Below are 17,299 nucleotides of genomic sequence, written 5' to 3' on the forward strand. Positions count from 1 at the left end.
TGCCCAAACTGTTCCAACAAAGTTGGGAGCATGAAATTGCTCCAAAATGTCTTGGTATGCTGACGCCTTAAGAATTCCCTTCGCTGGAACTAAGGCCCCCCCTCCAACCAAATGATTTTGATGGTGCACAAAGCAAGGTCCATAAAGAGATGGTTGAGCAAGTTTGGGATGAAGGAACTTGACTGGCCTGCACAGAGTCCTGACGTCAACCCCGATGGAACACCTTTGGGATGAATTGGAGCAGAGACTGTAAGATGGGCCTTCTCTTCCACATCAGTGCCTGACCTCACAAATGTGTTTCTGGAAGAATGGTCACACATTCCCATAGACACACTCCTAAACCTTGTGGACAGCCTTCCCAGAAGAATAGAAGGTGTTATAGCGGCAAAGGGTGGACCAAAGCAATATTGAACCCTATGGACTAAGACTGGGATGCCATTAAAGTTTGTGTGTACAGGCAGGAGTCCCAATACTTTTGGTGTGTGTGTGTGTGTGTGTGTGTGTGGTACAGTTGTGCTCATAAGGTTTCATACCCCTCAGAGAATATGAATAACACACAAACGTTTCTTTCACTCATGGTTAATAAATGGCTTCAGCCAAACACTATCAGTTAACTGTTTTACTCTTTTTAAATCATAATGGCAACAGAAACTACCCAAATGACCCTGATCAAAAGATTTTGACAAAACATGCACACAAGTTGACACAAAGGGGTTTGAATGGTTATTAAAGGTAACCATTGCATTTTTCATCCAGTGCTGCACTGACGTTTCTGGATTCTGAGTCATTGGGAAATAAAGACCAACTAAAATTTCAGCCACGACTGCCAGGAAAATAGTTTGGGATGCAAAGAAACACCACACACACACACACACACACACACACACACACAACTTCAGATGAAATACAGGACTCTCTGAAAACATGTGGTGTGGCGGTTTCAAGATGCACAATAAGGAGGCACTTGAAGAAAGATGGGCTGCATGGTCGAGTCACCAGAAGAAAACCATTACTACGTAAATGCCACAAAGTATCCCACTTACAATACGCCAAACAGCACAGAGACAAGCCTCAAACCTTCTGCCACAAAGTAATTTGGAGTGATAAGACCAAAATTAATATGTAACCTCTGAGGGTATAAAATAAATAAGCATTTAAAGGGGGCGTACCATCATCCAGAATCTAGATAAATAGGGTATTGGCTCCGAGGTCCCCAAACCAAGGAGCCAATTAAGGGGGAGTTGTGGGTCATTGTTGGACTATCACGGTACTAGTAGCATAGGTATACAGTGTACAAGGAAACAATTAGATAATAAAAAAACATTTTTATTGGGTACAGTATCAATAAAGACACAGGGGGGTACAGGGTTAAAAAATACAAACAATCTACGACCGACATAGCACCAGTATAGTAGTCCCTACAGGGGGGAAAAACATAATGGGTTTGAAAGTCATATCGAGCCTCTTGACTAGTTTCGCGGCTACAGCCGCTTCATCAGAAGAGCATCTACAGTTAAAATTAAAATGACAAGGGTCAAGCAATAATACATAAACAATTACAACAATTAGGTTGGGGAACACAAAGACTCTGCTGCTCACCTAAAAGCCTCCCTCGCCGGACCAGCGGGGAGGACGGTAACCACCACATAGGGTCCCGAGTGGCGGACAGGGGGTACGTGTGTGGGCGAATGGACCTTCTAACAGGTAAATAGGGTAAGAAAAATGGTTAATATAGTAGGCCCCAGCTTAACATGGGGGGAGGGGGGGTTTGTGGGTGGGGGGGGGATGTTGAAGTGCAAACCATAGTGTAGATCGGTGATAAAATTAAAAGTGCTGTGAAGGTTGTCAAGAAGGTGATGAAGAGTGATAATGAGAAACAATTAGCAACCACAAGGGAGGAGAGGGAGAGGCGGGGAGTGAAGGGAAAAAGGGAGGAGGGTAGGAAGGGGGGTAGTGGGCGGTGAGGTCACCCAGGAACCAAATAAAAAGGTGCACCAAGGCAGCAAAGTGAAAAAATGGTGAAGAGTGTAAAAAGATTTACCTTGATTGCAAGGTAGTGTTGTGTGAGTAGGGGGCCCCGGGAACGAGAGCCCAGATTGAGATCTCGGGCCATATATGACCTCCGCGGAGGGGACCAGGGTAGTGGACCCCCGAGGGGTGGGGGGGACCACAAAGGGTCCCATAGTGGCGTCAGGGTGGTGACGCTATCCAATGGCACCTGGAGAAGGGAGGTGAAATAGTGATGATTGAGGAGGGGGGGGGAAAGGGGAGGAGGAGAGGGTTGTATGGGGGGAAAAAAGGGGGGGGGGGGAAGAGAGGGGTGAGTTTTAGGGAAAGAGGGTAAGGGGGGGGGAAGGGAGAGGGATAGGGGAAAGGGGGGAAAAGGGAGGGGGGGGGAAGGAAAGGGAAAGGGAAGATAGAGGAAGAAAATGGGTTAGGGTGGGGGGGTAAGTGGGAAGACTGGAAACAGATGGCGAAGTATACTCCACAGGAGATGCAAGGTCTTACTGTGTGCCGGGTAAGGCCACAGGAGACCCGGGATCCATCGTCCATTGACCGGCAGGCAAAAGAGTGTCTGCCTTTATATCCCCTGGCCGAACAGCTGACAGTGTCAGCAGACGCTAGATGGTGGGCGTCGCTGGGTGTGGGCGTATCCATGACGTCGGCGCGATGGTCTGCGCATGCGTCAGGCAATAATATCCCGCGATGTAGGGGCGGGTATCCAGAGAGATACATCTCCGTGGAGGACACCGCTCCATAGGGCGGGACTGAGGTCCCCACGGGGATGATCAATTGGACAGCCAGAGGGAACGCCCAGGGCTAGCCAAGCCAACCCGCAGAGAGTGGGAGTGGTGAGCAGCGAAGTCTGAATAAAGGGCATAAACATACATAGCAATTCATGTAAAGACTGGTAAGGAAACATAAGGTTACTTAAAACAAGAATACAAATAATGAGGTTTATGAAATCATATGATAAGGAGTCCCATGGGTAATGGGCATCAAGGTGGACTTAAGGCAGCATCTGAGCAGCGCTGGAACCATTGTGTAGTAAGGACAAATAGCCTGGAAAGGTATAGTCATAGATCCCACTACGGATATAGTGGACCGGGGGATCACAGCACCCTGATGGATCAGGTGACCTACACTAAGAAAGATGGATAATGCTGGGACAGTCCCCGCAATGGTGGTTGCATAGGGAGGGCTCAGTATAGAGTCTGGACCTATGGAGATTATCCGGTCCAGCCTGATGGTAACTCAGGCTAAGGACAGGAGGGACATAGCCACTTCTCATGTCCAGATTGGGCAAAGCGGACAACAGAGACAGGTGCCAAAGTCATACCTAGAAGAGTCATAGGCTGGGTATAATTAAATAAAGACAAGATATAATCAGAGGATACTCCCCAGTGAATACACTGGGGAGTATTGTGGGTGGAATGCGAGGGGCAAGAGGGGTGGGGGTGTAACCAACCCCTGTAATGCTTCTCGCAGACCACCCGGGGGCCCAGGTGTGTTATCCACCTAATAATTGATATGTAATCTCTGAGGGTATAAAATAAATAAATAAGCATTTAAAGGGGGCGTACCATCATCCACAATCTAGATAAATAGGGTATTGGCTCCGAGGTCCCCAAACCAAGGAGCCAATTAAGGGGGAGTTGTGGGCCATTGTTGGACTATCACGGTACTAGTAGCATAGGTATACAGTGTACAAGAAAACAAGTAGATAATAAAAAAACATTTTTATTGGGTACAGTATCAATAAAGACACAGGGGGGTACAGGGTTAAAAAATACAAACAATCTACGACCGACATAGCACCAGTATAGTAGTCCCTACAGGGGGGAAAAACATAATGGGTTTGAAAGTCATATCGAGCCTCTTGACTAGTTTCGCGGCTACAGCCGCTTCATCAGAAGAGCATCTACAGTTAAAATTAAAATGACAAGGGTCAAGCAATAATACATAAACAATTACAACAATTAGGTTGGGGAACACAAAGACTCTGCTGCTCACCTAAAAGCCTCCCTCGCCGGACCAGCGGGGAGGACGGTAACCACCACATAGGGTCCCGAGTGGCGGACAGGGGGTACGTGTGTGGGCGAATGGACCTTCTAACAGGTAAATAGGGTAAGAAAAATGGTTAATATAGTAGGCCCCAGCTTAACATGGGGGGAGGGGGGGGGTTTGTGGGTGGGGGGGGGGGATGTTGAAGTGCAAACCATAGTGTAGATCGGTGATAAAATTAAAAGTGCTGTGAAGGTTGTCAAGAAGGTGATGAAGAGTGATAATGAGAAACAATTAGCAACCACAAGGGAGGAGAGGGAGAGGCGGGGAGTGAAGGGAAAAAGGGAGGAGGGTAGGAAGGGGGGTAGTGGGCGGTGAGGTCACCCAGGAACCAAATAAAAAGGTGCACCAAGGCAGCAAAGTGAAAAAATGGTGAAGAGTGTAAAAAGATTTACCTTGATTGCAAGGAAGTGTTGTGTGAGTAGGGGGCCCCGGGAACGAGAGCCCAGATTGAGATCTCGGGCCATATATGACCTCCGCGGAGGGGACCAGGGTAGTGGACCCCCGAGGGGTGGGGGGGACCACAAAGGGTCCCATAGTGGCGTCAGGGTGGTGACGCCATCCAATGGCACCTGGAGAAGGGAGGCAAAATTAGGTGAAATAGTGATGATTGAGGAGGGGAACCGTAACTGTAGATGCTCTTCTGATGAAGCGGCTGTAGCCGCGAAACTAGTCAAGAGGCTCGATATGACTTTCAAACCCATTATGTTTTTCCCCCCTGTGGGGACTACTATACTGGTGCTATGTCGGTCGTAGATTGTTTGTATTTTTTAACCCTGTACCCCCCTGTGTCTTTATTGATACTGTACCCAATAAAAATGTTTTTTTATTATCTACTTGTTTCCTTGTACACTGTATACCTATGCTACTAGTACCGTGATAGTCCAACAATGGCCCACAACTCCCCCTTAATTGGCTCCTTGGTTTGGGGACCTCGGAGCCAATACCCTATTTAAGACCAAAATTAAGCTTTATGACCAAAACCATAAACTCTACATTTGGAGAGGAGTCAACAAGGCCTATGATGAAAGGTACAGAGGTGGATCGCTGATGTTTTGGGGATGTGTGAACTACAAAGGCACAGGAAATTTTGTCAAAATTGATGGCAAGAGGATTGCAGTATGTTATCAATAAATACTGGAGGAACATTTGCATTCATTAGCCAGGAAGCTGCGCATGGGATGTACATTCCAACATGACAATGATCCAAAACACAAGGCCAAGTCCACCTGTCATTGGCTACAGCAGAATAAAGTGAAGGTTCTGGAGTGGCCATCCCAGTCTCCTGACCTCAATATCATTGAGCCACTCTGGGGAGATCTCAAATGTGCAGTTCATGCAAGACAGCCAAAGAATTTACAGGAACTGGAGGCTTTTTGCCAAGAGGAATGGGCATCTTTACCATCTGAGACGATAAAAAGCCTCATCCACAAATGCCACAAAATACCTCAAGCTGTCATTGATGTTAAAGGGGGTAATACACGGTATTAAGAACTGTAAACTTTTGATCAGGGTCATTTGGATAGTTTCTGTTGCCATTATGATCTAAAAAAAGAGTAAACACAGTTGATTGATAATAAATGGCTTCAGTACCACCCACTCACTAACCATGAGTGAAAGAAAAATGTTTGTGTTATCATTCATATACTCTGAAAAATGGCCAAGAAATCATAAATTCTGCCAGGGTATGTAAACTTATGAGCACAACTGTATATATGAAAATTGATCAATCCTATTTGTATTGACTGCCTATTTTATTTCTTCTCCCCCTTCTTTTTTTTTTTGCATAGCAATTAGGGATGGAGGCGCCATCCTTCCCTTGCATCTCATCTAAAGTCCCAAATATTCCCTTTTTTTTCTGATATTTTATTTCTTGGGGCCCTAAAATGCCAGGACAGTATAAATAACTCCAAATGACCCCTTATTGCAAAGTAGAAACATAGAAAAGTGATGGCAGAAAAAGACTGAGCAGGTAATCGAGTCTGCCCATTTTATTTTTTGGGGTGTTTTTTTTTCCCCATTAACCTTGTTGTCTGACTATAGATTTTTATGTTTTATCCCAAGCATGTTTGAAGTCATTTATCGTTTAGAATTTTCCTCCAATTAGTTTGAAGTCACATCCCTGTGGTCTTGATTTATATTGAAAAAATTGCCCCTCTGAACCTTATTCACCCCCTTGATGTATTTAAAGGTTTCAAGCATGTCTCCCCTTTCCCTTCTTTCCTCCAGACTGTACATATTAAGTTCCTAAAGTCTCTCTCGATATGTTTAATCCCCCAGACCTTTCACCATTTTTTGTTACCCGTCTCTGAACTCATTACATTGATGTTTCTGTAAGTTTACTCTCCAGAACTATACACAGTATTCTAAATGAGGTCTCACTTTAGATCTATATAGGGGAATCAGAACCTCCTTCCTCCTGCTGGTGATCCCTCTAGTGATGCATCTAAGAATTCTATTTGCTTTTTCCACTGCCTGGTCATAACGTTTTCTCATTTTGCGATCATCTGAAATGAGCACCCCCAAATCTTTTTCTTCTTTAGTGCTGACTAACACTGTACCCCTAATGTTATACTCTCTCAGGGGATTCTTTTTCCCTAGGTGCATTATTTTACATTTAGAAATATTGAACTGCTTTGACCAATCTTCCAGCAATGCCAAATCGTGTTCCATGTTACCGACACCATCAGAGATATTAACCCTATTGCACACCTTTGTGTCATTGGCAAAAAGAAATACCTTTGCCAACAAACCTTTAGTTGTATCACTTGCATATATGTTAACCACTTCAATACAGGGCACTTATACACCTTCCTGGCTAGACCAATTTTCAGCTTTCAGCGCTCTCGCATTTTGAATGAGGATTGCGTGGTCATGCTAAGCTGTACCCAAACAAAAGTTCTATCCATTTTTGTCCCCACAAATAGAGCTTTCGTTTGGTGGTATTTGATCACTTTTGGGGTTTTAATTTTTTGCGCTACAAATAAAATAAAAAAATAAAAAGGTTGGAAACGGTTTTTTTTCTGATTGGCACTGATGAGGTGGCACTTATATGCTGCAGTGATGGGCACGTATAGGTGGCACTGATCAGAGGCACTGATGGGCACAGAGTGCCATCCCTAATGGGCAATGATTGCCATCCCTGATAGGCTCTAGTGGCCATGGGTGGGCATCCTCGGGAGGGCTGCATTGATAATCAGTCCAGCCCCTCCATTCCCCCCTGTCAGGAGAGCAGTCGATCAGCTCTCCTCTACTCACGATTGACAGCACACGTAGAGGAAATGCCGATACACAGCTTTTCCTATTTACACTGTGATCAGCTGTAATCGAACATAGCTGATCCCGTGGTAAGGAGCCTCCGTCAGAGGCTCTTTACCTAGATCGGAGATATGGTGTGTCCCAGACTGACACACCACACCACCAATTGTCACACCCCATGGGTGCGCGATCACAGCTTATCCTGCTGGACGTCGTACAACGCCCAGTCAGGATAACTGAACGACTTCCCAGCCATCTTTCTGCTATAGGCACTCTCACTGGATTTGATTTACAGCAGCAGGAGCCTAGGAGTCAGTGGCGGAACTACCGCCATAGCAACCCACGCGGGCGCTATGGGGCCCGCAGCCGAGTGGGGCCCGGTGAGCAGGGCAAGGCAATGAGGTTTTTTTTTTTTTTTTTACCGCCGCCGCCGCCGAGTGTCTAGTGCGGCTCTTTTGTACGGCTTTGCTGCTGAGTGCGGCAGCGGAGGAAAAGAGCGTGCTGCGCTGTGATAAATGTCCCGCCCTCCTCCTAGAGAAGACTAGCTCGTGTGATAGAGCCAGTGTGCTGTCTGTCACACAAGCTGGTCTAGAGGAGGAGGGCGGGACATGTATCAGCGCGCCAGAACCCAGTGGGGGAACATCGTGAGACGACAGATGACCGCCGTGAGACGTGAGTCACAGCACAGGCTGAGTGAGGGGGACCTGATGTTTTTTTGATGATAATGATGGAGGGTGGGGGGGGGCTGGCTTGGCTTGCAATTTTTTTTTAATGATGATGGGGATGGGGGGGGGGGGGGGGTCTGGCTTGCAAGCATACGATTTCACTCCCTGAACAAGGGCGCCCGAACATACCTGCTACCAGCTGCTTGTGATAACCTTACACACAGCCCTAATGCTGTGATGCCACCTACTGTCTGCTGTCATCATCATGCTTCTCGTCATCCCCCTGTTCCTGGCATCCCAGTGGGATGCCAGGAACAGGGGGATGACGAGGAGCACGATGATCCCACCATCCTACTTCTGAGGCTGTCATACATTTTATCACCCCTGTCATCTCCATCCTCCCCGTCACCTCCCTACCACCCACCCCTGTCATCTCCATCCTCCCCGTCACCTCCCTGTCATCTCCATCCTCCCCGTCACCTCCCTGTCATCTCCATCCTCCCCGTCACCTCCCTACCACCCACCCCTGTCATCTCCATCCTCCCCGTCACCTCCCTGTCATCTCCATCCTCCCCGTCACCTCCCTGTCATCTCCATCCTCCCCGTCACCTCCCTACCACCCACCCCTGTCATCTCCATCCTCCCCGTCACCTCCCTGTCATCTCCATCCTCCCCGTCACCTCCCTACCACCCACCCCTGTCATCTCCATCCTCCCCGTCACCTCCCTGTCATCTCCATCCTCCCCGTCACCTCCCTGTCATCTCCATCCTCCCCGTCACCTCCCTACCACCCACCCCTGTCATCTCCATCCTCCCCGTCACCTCCCTGTCATCTCCATCCTCCCCGTCACCTCCCTACCACCCACCCCTGTCATCTCCATCCTCCCCGTCACCTCCCTGTCATCTCCATCCTCCCCGTCACCTCCCTACCACCCACCCCTGTCATCTCCATCCTCCCCGTCGCCTCCCTACCACCCACCCCTGTCATCTCCATCCTCCCTGTCACCTCCCTACCACCCACCCCTGTCATCTCCATCCTCCCCGTCGCCTCCCTACCACCCACCCCTGTCATCTCAATCCTCCCTGTCACCTCCCTACCACCCAACCCTGTCATCTCCATCCTCCCTGTCAGCTTCCTACCACCCACCCTTGTCATCTCCATCCTCCCCGTCTTCTTCCTGCCACCCACCCTTGTCAGCTTCCTACCACCCACACTTGTCAGCTCCCTACCAAATTGCCTAGCACCGGCCCTGCCTGCACTGAGGGGCAAATTTCCACCAGCCCGCTCCACTGTGAGACAAATTGTTGCCAGCCCGTTCTGCCCGCTCCGCGCTCCACTGTGAGGCAAATTGACGCCCACCTGCCAGCCAGCCCGCTCCACCTGTTCTGCCAGCACGCTCCATTCACCTGGGCGTTGCGGGCAGAACAGGAGAACAGTCAGCGGGTGAGCGGGCTTGCTTGCCAATCAGCGGGTGGGGGAGCAGAGAGATGACATCATCTGCATCATTGCAGATCTGTCCCCACTGTGTGGGCAGCAGAGAGATTACATTATCTCTCTGCTGCCTGCCTTTACTCTGGGACACAGCAAGTGGCAATCCGCAATGTGTGGCAGGTGATGTGGCAAGTGACAATCTGCTACGTGTGGCAGGTGACGTTGTGGCAAGTGACAATGTGTGACAGGTGGTGTCGTGGCAAGTGACAATCCTCAATGTGTGACATCGTGGCAAGTAACAATCTGCAATGTGTGGCAGGTGACACCCCGCATCTGGTGACGCGGCAAGTGACAATCCGCATCTGAAGGCAGGTGACGTTGGCAAGTGACACGCTCGGGGCTCTTACTGATTCTGCAATATGGTGAGTTGAACTATTTTATATAACAATGTAATAATAGAAATTATGCACTTCAAGCATTTTTATTATTATTATTTTTTACTAGTAATGGCAGTGATCTGTTTTTTTTTTGTGAGACTGCGACATTGCGGTGGACAGGTCAGAAACTTTTGACAAATTTTTGGGACCATTCACATTTATACAGCGATCTGTGCTATTAAAATGCACTGATTAATGTGTAAATGTCACTGTCAGGGAAGGGATTAAATGTGTTCCCTGGGAGGTGTTTCTAACTGGGGGGGTGGGACTGACTGGAGGAGGAGAGAGATCTCTGTTCCTAATCACTAGGATAGAGCCATGACAGGTCCTCTTTATACTCCTACATACATGTATAGAGCCATGACAGGTCCTCATTATACTTCTATATACACATATAATGCCATGACAGGTCCTCTTTATACTCCTATACATGTACAGTATAGAGCCATGACAGGTCCTCTTTAGTTATAATGATATCAAATAAAGGATGTGGGGCATTTTGGTGGGCGTGATTTTTTTTTCTGGGGGGGGGGGGGGGCCATACAACATTTTGCTATGGGGCCCTGTGATTTCTAGTTACGCCCCTGCTAGGAGTCTAGTGAGGAGAGAAAGAGAGAGAACAGTGCCACTGCTCTCTGGCACAGTACTGGACAGAGATCGGGCTTGGGTAAGTATTTAGGGGGGAGCTTCACCTGAAAGGCTTTTTACCATAATGCAGAGAGTGCATTATGGTAAAAAAAAAAACTTTAGTCTTTACAACCATTTTAATACAAGGCATGGTATCTTTTTATTTTTACATAATTTGTTTGGAAAATTAAGAACATTTTATTTTTTTTACGATGTTGTAATTTTAAGATATTTCTCACACACAGCATAGGCATACCTACAATTACACCCTAAGGCTTCATGTACACTGGCATCACTTGCTAGTGAGCCTAAATGTACAGCGACTGTGGGAAAATGCAAAGCGCGGCACAATTTTTGTGCTCTTTCTTGTGGCCGGTGGTCAAAATGTTTCTATCCTAAGCGCCACCCACTGATCTAAATTTCTGCGGTTTGAGGCATTCTGTAACCTGTTAGTAAATGATTTTCTGTTTGTGACACTGGCTCCCTGCTTTTCCCATAAGTCTGTCCAAAAGCTGAAGTCACATTTTTGGACCCCCTGCTAAAGTAGTTTTAATTGAGCTTCTGGCAAAGGGATACATGTGACATTTCTTATTACAATGACACTGACTAGGTAGTAATAACAGACAGACATTTATTCCCAATTTAAGGCTATCAATCACACTGGCACGCCTGCATTTACCTTTTCTAAACAAAGGTGAAGTTCTTCTTTTAGGCTTCATGTACACTACAGCTCCTAAGCTCGAGTTTAGGAGCTATTGTCATTTTTGTCAAAGCCTCAAAACTCAATTACATAAAAGCCTATGGGTGTTATTTACGAAAGGCATATCCACTTTGCACTACAAGTGCACTTGAAATTGCATGGAAAGTGCACTTGGAATTGCAGTCACTGTAGATCCGAGGGGAACATGCAAGGAAAATAAAAAACAGCATTTTAGCTTGCACATGATTGCATAATAAAATCAGCAGAGCTTCCACTCATTTCAGATCTACCCCTCAGATTCACAGCGACTGCACTTCCAAGTGCAATTTCAAGTGCACTTGGCACTTGTAGTGCAACGTGGATTTTCCTTTTTTGTAAATAACCCCCTTTGTGTAATCATTACCTGTATTTATATGTCAAGAAATGTCATTGTAATAGATTTTCTCCCTGGTCCAATTCCAGGATACATGTTCTATTCTGCCGCTGAGCCAAATTCATGATGATGCGAGCATACATGCATTTATAAGAAATCAAACTGCTTCAGTCTCCATCGTCAACTCCAACAGGAAACCCTTTATTAAGGTTACAGCTTTTATAGCCAGTGACATAAGCAAACGTCATCACATATGTGTGTATTTGATTGGTTCATCCACATATGGTCTTCTCTTGTGACGTCTATTCTTGGCCGCATTCCACAGCTCAGCGCCATCTTCCTTTGCTCGGTGGGAGGGGTAGGAGCCGTAGGTAATTGACATCTGTTTTTCATCTTCCCTCTGGGATGACTAACTCTGTCATAACTTTCATTCAAGGAAAAAATTCTAATGTTTCTCACACGAAAACTGAAATACATATATGTGTACATGTATGTGTGTGTGTGTGTATATATATATATATATATATATACATGCACATACACATCGCAACAGGAAAGAAAATAAATAAAATAATAAAAGAATGGAAAGCAATATTTGAGTGGTTAAAAGAGAAAGATAACATAGACATTTTATTTTACTCCATCACATCATCTAAACATACAAGTGCCATACAGTGCCAGTGTGATAGAAGCCCAACATGTATCTGTAATTCAACAGAAAATGTATAGTGTCACTTTCTTTTAAATAAACCAATATTTTCCAAGTGCCATTTACATCACCCACTAATGCTCTCTATTATGGTTCCCGTATTGTTTATTTCATCTGACAGCCCAGAACACAGGGGCAAACATGTACTGGTTTGCATGGCTCCTGCCACTGTGGGATTGGCAAACAAAACAAGTTTCCTATTTGCGTTTCATGTTTTCTTATAATGTCACATGACATTACTAAAAGAACGCACCAAAATGAACTTGGATATCATAAGCTATAACAGTCTAATCTCACCAGGAAATTCATAGGAGTATGTCCTGTTTAGTCTGGAAATCATCACAGACTTTCTATTGGGCCAATTACTTAATAATGGAGTTTGCAAGCATGTGGGCAGCAGGGACACTGAGGAAAGTACAGATTTCACCACAACAGATAACATAAAGGATGATGCATTTTCTACACATTTTGGATTGGTTCACACGTATGTGGTGCAATTAGAATGAGCGATTTGGAGCATGACAGCCAGTGCGACTTCACGTTCATGTGCAATTCCAATGCGATTTGGATGCAGCTATGATTTTGATTTATGACCTGTTCTCCCTCTACACACAGAGTCTTCGAAAAGGCTCTGGATATGCATTGTATTTGAACACCTATATGTCCTCCATGCAGTTTCCATTAAACTGTACGGGGCTAAAAATTGCACAAAAACCCTTTTCAAATCGCATCACGTTCTAACAGCTTATATGGGAAGGATCTCGTTATTTCACTTCTCACGCAAATCTTTGCATTCTGGAATGCATCCGAAATCGCATCAGTGTGAACCAAGGCTGTTGCCTCGTACACACGAACATAAAGGGAAGTTCCTTTCAAATGGCGCCACCCTTTGGGCTGCATACTTGATTCTGAGAATGCACGTTATTTTCCCCTCGGAAAAGCATACACACGACCGTTTTTCACGACGAGAAAAAGACTGACGGCAAACACAACGAGAAAAAAGAGAGCTGGTTTCATATTTTTTTTTTTTGCAGGCAGTTTTTTGGTCGAGGAAACTGCTAGGGAGCATACACACAAACGTTTTTCACAACCAATATAACAAATGGCAGTTTTCTCCCTGTGAAAACCGGTCGGGTGTACGAGGCATTAAAGTTCCCAGAGTTCTTAAATGAATCTTATGGGTATTTAAAATTAAAAAAAAAAGTATTTGAAATACCTTTCACGGAAAGCATTTTACTTTAGGTGGCCTCCAGTGCTTCAGCCCCCGCATTTGGATTTGTTGAATTCTCCTTCTTGCCAGAAATCACATGAGCAAAGGGCAAGAATTTTGGATGTGGCAAAAGCATTTTATTTTTTGTCCTTTGAGGGACACAATAAGTCCCCAGCTTTGGGTTTTACGGCCACCTACAGGAGGATTGGACACTGGCAAACATAAAACAAAGCCAGTTCAGGATAACCCCTCCCCCCCTATTACTGGCATGCCTCTTTTTTTTGTTTGTTTTTTCCCGCTAGTGTCCTAGAAGGATGGGTCTTTTCTTGGGAAAAGTATAACCTATTTTGTTGTTCTCCCCATTGCTGCCAGAGCTGGACTTTATAATTGCAGCTATCTGGTGCTGCCTATTCTCAGCCTGGCTTATGGAGTGCAGTTACTGCCTGTTGCAGGGCTAGGCTGGAAGTGGTCTCCAGGCACTGGGTTCCACATCATTTCAGACCCTGTTCTTATAGTTGGAAAATAACTATACTGGAAGTATAGATAAACACCTCGCTACTATAAAAAAACGTATAAAATGCAGCCAACACCACGGAATAGATCAATTCCGAAAAACAAACAAAATAAAACATAAAGTGTAGCGCTAATTATAAGTGGAATGAAGGATTGGGTATATTAATAATTAGCCAATCATTGAAAAGTGTCCGTATGAAACACATTAAAGTAGTCCATAAACAGAAACTGTGAAAAAATTAATAATAGATGAATCCTCAAAATTCAGTTCACAGTGGATAAATGTGCAAAAAAAGTTCAATAAAGAAATGGTAATAAATCTTCATAGATAAAAAAGATGTATAAATCCAGCACCGAAATGAATGCCTGTTACCAATGCTGAAAATGTGAGTGTAACCCATTTTTTTGATTTTGCTATCAAGTAAACTTTTAAACGGATTTACACTATGTGCATTTTTGCCTTCTTTTTTCTAACTTCCGTTGTATTGAGTGTCTGAACCTCCATATGGACCCAAGTCTACAACCTAATACAAGGTACTTCTGAACCGACTTTCACCTGATCCTGTGTTGGACTTCACCTCCTCGCTGGTATCATCAACTTTAAAGCGTAAATGACCCATTAGGTATATGCCTATTCTGGGTCCACAGCTTCTGGTAAGCCTCCATTCATTTCGGTGCTGGATTTATACATCTTTTTTATCTATGAAGATTTATTACCACTTCTTTATTGAACTTTTTTTGCACATTTATCCACTGTGAACTGAATTTTGAGGATTCATCTATTATTAATTTTTTCACAGTTTCTGTTTATGGACTACTTTAATGTGTTTCATACGGACACTTTTCAATGATTGGCTAATTATTAATATACCCAATCCTTCATTCCACTTATAATTAGCGCTACACTTTATGTTTTATCCTGTTCTTATAGTTAGCCGCTTAGAGCTTTCCACGTCTAGAATTGTTAATGCCTTAGCACTTCTCTTTTCTTTGAACACCCATTCCATGAGTAGATCAAAGGGGCTGAGCAGTGGCGGGACATGATCATCCAGTGCCCAGAGAGAAGATGCCAAATTGCGCACCCCCCTTGGGTGGTGGAGTAGGGAGTCAAGGTAATAGCAGGTAATAGTGAAGCATGCAACACGCTGCACTGAAACGTGTTACATATGAGCTTGATAGTAGTACATAATACTTTTATTACGCAGTAAACATAGGTCTGCGCAGCCTATTGCATTAGGGTGTGCACAAAGTTTAAACGCACATAAATGCCACCTGCTGTCACAGGGAGGAGGCTCCGGTGGTGGGAGACAGTTGATTGTGATCATATTATGTTGCACCCTAAAAACGGGTGTAATGTGTTCCTAGGGTTGAACCTAGCCTTTAATATAATGGGGGGCATTTAACCACCTGGTGCCGCCCCTGGATAATGCTACAGCACATATCGTGATTAGGGTGTGCCCAGACACACCTGGCACATCCTGTGTGCACACCTATGTCAGTAAAATATGGTGCTAATAGTGATGTAGAAAGAATTGCCCCAGCAAGGTGAGGAAAAAAACATATTGATGGCATCACTGGAAGGATGAAATGCCCCTGCATCACTATTGTCGCTGAAAAGATGCCCCTAGGTTATTTGTTTCATTGGAAGGGGAAATGCCTGTTTCACTAGGGGGAAAAAAGAAGGCCCTGAGTCTCTGGAGTCACTGGAAAGAACAAAAATGCTGGTGGTTTCACTGGAAGGAAAAAATACCCCTGTGTCAGTGGTGTCACATGAAAGGAAAATGGCCCTTGTGTAGGTGGAAATGTATGAAGAAGGAAGGGGCAGCTGGGAGGGTGAGGGCTCTATAGGATGCATTTAACTAAGGGGCCCTATGTGGTTCTGAGGGCTAGGGGACAAAGGAGCTAGATGATTCTGGGCGTGCTCCAGCCTGTAAATGAGGCAGATTCCATTTGACTTTCTGCAGTTTTTAATGCAAACTGTGGGTAAGCAACTTCAGCACTGCAAAGCAACCTGTACAAACGTGGAAGACTAAAGCTAGGGCTAGAGATCAGCTTTCGGAAAAACGAATTGAGAGATTATTTGACCCTCAGGCCTTCAGAAAAATGGTAGGTACTGAAGAGAGCCTGGAGCAGCATTTTCCCCAGGAAAACAAATATTTTGCCCTTCTGTTCCTCTTTACTTAGCCATCCATTTTAGACTCCTAACTGCTTTAGGTTTACATATGAGTACTGACTCATTTTAGGAACACAAAAAAGGTACAATGGCAGAGTGCAGGGAAATGTAACTGTCTACACATAAAAAGTTGAACTGCTGCAAAAGTAGATGTTCTACAGCAGGGGTGCCCAACCTTTTGAAGAGCGAGGGCCACTTAAGCGAATTGGATAATGGTCGCGGGCTACAATGAGCGAAGAGGGAGCATGACAAGTCAGTGTCCACAGACACAGCCCACTCTACACTATATGCCCAACCCTCCATTTTTTGAAACCCTTACAGGGATGGAGGCCTGTGGTGGTGCATACCACATGCCTCATATAAAGTCCCAACCCCACTTTTTTCTTTTAACAACTACTCTATAGGCCCTCTGGTCCAATCCAATTTGCCCAGATGGAAGGGGGCAGATACCTTTCTATTTTTTTAGGTAGGCGGGTGTAAAGAGACACAAGTCTGTTTACATCTGCTGCTCCATAGAGGTGAATATTAAGTCCAAATGGGTCTGAACGATCATGTGAAAGGGGCCTAAGGCTGCTTTCACACTGACGCACTGTGGTTGCCCCAAAACCGCGGTTACAGCGCAGTGCACCTATTGATTTTCTGCGGGTAAACTTCTATTATATTCTGCAGGTGTGGCACACTTTCTGAAAGTGCAACAAACCCGCACGTAATAACAGAAGTCTATGGCTCAGTGCTTGTTTCCCCTACCAGCAGCTTCATTCACAAAACTGCTGCTCTGGGATGGCAGTTCGGCAACCCGTGATCTGGGCTTGCCAACCTGCCATCCCAGAGCAGGAGGCCAAGGGCCACATCAGAGGGCTCCGCGGGCCACATGTGGCCCCCGGGCCACTGGTTGGGCACCCCTGTTCTACAGCCTCTATTCATTAAAAAGTAAAATAAATTTCAAAATAGAACAGATATTTCTAGGAACAGATACAGACCATGCATTATAAAAAAAAAAAAAAAAAAAGATGATTCCATCAAAAAATGTCAATGGGCAGCACAGTGGCTAGGTGGTTAGTGCTTCTGCTTAGCAGCACTAAGGCTGTTGGTTCAAATCCCAAACATGGCACTAATTGCATGGAGTTTGCCTGTTCT

This window comes from Rana temporaria, chromosome 1 (genome assembly GCF_905171775.1).
Source record: "Rana temporaria chromosome 1, aRanTem1.1, whole genome shotgun sequence".
In the NCBI taxonomy this organism is placed as follows: Eukaryota; Metazoa; Chordata; class Amphibia; order Anura; family Ranidae; genus Rana; species Rana temporaria.